Raw genomic sequence first — 3,697 nt, 5'->3', positions numbered from 1 at the left:
TTTTTTACAAGCACAGCATGCAGCTTCATGTTCATGACTGGAAAAAACACATAGCTGATGGTAGTGACTATGTTGGAAAATAGTGTTTTATAGATGAGAGTTTGCTCTATCGAACAATGTTTACTGTACTTTTTGTATCCTTTTCAGTTTCCATGGAAATAAAGAATAAATAGGAGACATAACTTTCAGAGCACCTTATGTATTATAAGCCAAGTAGGCTGATCATTCTTTATACAGTCTCCAAAGCCAGTCAGAACAAAAATGGCTAAATGGTTAAATAATTGTTCGAGTTCTGCATCTCAAGGTCATATACAGCTACCATATTTTTCCTCTAATTACACAAAGCATGAGAACATCTTGTTAGATGAAGCATCATTAAAGCACTCAGATCACATTTGTGGAGAAACCATATGTATGCATATGTTTATCAACAGACATAAATGTAGCATTCTTTCCATCTCACCAAATTTCCATCTACCTGCTTGCCTTTCAGTGGTTTCTTCTTCCTGAGGGGCCCATAGATGCAAAAAGAAAAGGATAAACCCAAACAGACCACGGCCTCAATTAGATAATGAGAGGTCTGGGAGATTGGTTTAATTACTTCACTGACACTTGGCCCCACAAGGGTGACCCAAATTCACAGGGAATTTCATCAACTTGTCTCCATTTAAGTATTCACCTTCGACTTAAATTTCCTTCTACCTTGTTATCATTACCAAATATTTTGTACTACAGAAGGTCAACCATTCACATAGATTTAACTTAGAGCAATTTAGACTGTGCTAGAAAGTTAATAACATCGAAATAATGCATGTGTCTCTCAGTGAGCCTAATCAGAGCTCATTAATGTGCAAAGTTGTTTTTTTTTTTCCCCTTTTTTATTCATGCATTTAATTTGAATGAAAACAAACTTTTCACAGAATCACCAAAGTTGGAAAAACCTTCAAGATCATCCAGTCCAACCATCCACCTATCACCAATAGTATTCACTAAACCATGTCCCTCAACACAAAATCCAAACTTATCAGACTCATCAGATCTAACAGATATCTAACCCAAGCAGCAAACACTTCACTCACTTTAAAAGTGAGAAAATTCCACTTTTCCTTCACATTTTTCTTCACCGAAGTACAAAGCAACACTTCAATAAAGAGTGAAAGGAGATCAAGGCTGTTGCACAGATATTGATACTGTTTATGAGTCTCGCTGTCCTTACAAAAACATTCAATGGATGATTTTCACCTTGATCTAAAATGTGCCATTACCATTAAAATCGTAATTACCAAGGTAATGGCACGATATTGGAACAGAAGGAAAAAAGGATTGGGCCACAAATTTTTCATGCCTACAGTTTATTTTGTTTGTACAAGAATTACTTTCACAGAAGTGTTTTGACTACTTAGAATGAAATCATTTAATATGTTCATAAATATAACCCTCAGTACAACATGAGATGCTCATTTATAATGTATAGGTAAGTAAGAGGACACCTCACATCCAGGAAACTATAAGCTAGCAAAAAAAATCCCCCCCACACACCTCAAAAAAAAAAAAAAAAAAGAACAGGCAGCGTGTTGGAGCCATATGAAGTGATACTATTCCAGTTGATTTTAAAAAGCCCCACAGAATGGGATGACCTAATGTTTTCAGGTTGTAAGCTTAACAGCTTTGACACTTAAGTATGAAGATGACAAATCTTTTGTTCAGTGCATTACAAACAAGTTCTCATCACTTTCAGTTTCCAAGTTTCCAGCATATACACCTCTGGAGATATTCAAGACCCACCTGGACACCTACCTGTGCAGCCTGCTTTAAGGAGCCTGCTTTGCAGGGGGTTGGGCCAGATGATCTCCAGAGGTCCCTTCCAACCCCTACAATTCTGTGATATACATTGAGCACAATTCGTCTGAAGTCACAGTCAACTCCCATTGATGTCCAGACAGCAGGTAATAGAAACCCAGGCATTATGTGAGCAGTTTACAGTCTGTGGTACACACTGCAAATGTTTCCAGCTTCACAGGAATACAACTAAAACATTTTTGCAAGTATATGATAATTTATGGATTAGAAAAGTTTTCCATTTCAACAAGGTTGTTTTCTTTGTTAATTTTGTTTTTGTAAACAACAATAGCAAAATACCAAAGACGTCTAGGCCTAGAAGACTACACTGCACAATAACTGAGTTAGACATTTATAAACGTTAACAAAGAAAATGAAACATCAGAAAATGAAAAATTAGAAGATTGATTTTACTGATTATATATTTTTTAATAGAGCTGAATGATGGAAGTTCCTACATAAACATTTTTTACAAATGCACATTGATTCAGTTCGCCAAAATAAACAAAAACACTCAAAATAGATTTTACTTCAGCAAGGCTTTGAAGTGAAGAGCAGTGAAAAAATAAAAGTATTAGCATTAATAATTGCTAAGAAAGGAAATTCTACAAAATATATTTTAACAGTGGGAAATGAAACAGCATTTCAGTGCACAATTGTATATTCATAGAGCTTCTTGCAGCCCATGATGCCAGAAGCAGTGGATTAACCTAGTTTCTGCGGGCACAAAACTAGAAACTATTGCTGAGTGCAGCTGTCAGAGCCACCTGCATATCTTTGGCTCCATTCAAGTCTCTGAAGTAAGCCAAAGGGTGATTTCAGGATGCTGCAGTGTCCATTTTAATTCATGTTTGTTAAAATAAATAAATAAAAGAGCAAGCAATAATAACTAAGGAGACTGACAGCTGCTAACAATGTCTGCCTGGAAGGTTGGTTATGCAAAGATGAAATAATTTGCGCTTGTCGTAGTCTTACAGCGTATAGAATAATTCCAGTCTGACCTTTGTTTTCACCTGTATACTTAAGATGGCCTTCTCTGCCTTATTTAGAGCATGTTCAGAGCAGTCAGTCAGCAAGCTACTACTGCCAAGATTAAAAAGCAAGCAAAGGCAATTGCATGGAAAAAAATTCAAGTCTCACACAGATAAAGGAGAAAGTAAGATAGCAATTTCCAGCTACCAGCAAGTTAAGTTCAGACAGTTCAAAACAGCACAGGAAAGTTCTGATGCTTATCTAGACTCAAGTGTAAATGTGGAGCAGAAATCAGGCTGACTTGGTGAAGTTTATCTATGCCAGCTCACTGCTCACTACCTCCTTCACCAAACCAGAGATGAAACCCACTGGATTTACCTCCAGGCTGCATAGGCAGTAATCACACAACATGAAGAACAGAAATTATTGTCAAAAACTTGTTTCCTTTCTAGCTCTTATTCACATCCAAAGATACATCCACTCAACAGAACACAAAAACAATCCTGTTTTGCCAACTGCACACCTATAAATTAGCCACCAGGCTGCCCTGTCACAGAAGTGCTGCCCTGACCTCCTGGTTCTGGGAGCACACTCCAATGTATTCCAGATACACACAAGAACTCATGAAACCTAAAGGAAAGCCTGGTAGGTTCACAAACACATGATGAACGAGAAATTCTGACGAGCTTGTGTGCTCATCCCACTAGCTCCCATTTTTACAGCTATCTTTTAGGCTGCTTCAAGTTTTCAGATCAAGTGCACATGCTAGAAAAATTTACCTGCAAAACAATTAACTCCTATGTAAGTATTGAAGCAGCTCAGGAGATAACATTGAAAATACTTCCATTAGTTAATGGAATTTAATTAGTTAATTAAAAAACAAAAT

Source organism: Meleagris gallopavo, chromosome 15 (genome assembly GCF_000146605.3).
Source record: "Meleagris gallopavo isolate NT-WF06-2002-E0010 breed Aviagen turkey brand Nicholas breeding stock chromosome 15, Turkey_5.1, whole genome shotgun sequence".
NCBI classification, from domain to species: domain Eukaryota; kingdom Metazoa; phylum Chordata; class Aves; order Galliformes; family Phasianidae; genus Meleagris; species Meleagris gallopavo.
Note: the sequence above shows the minus strand (reverse complement) of the source record.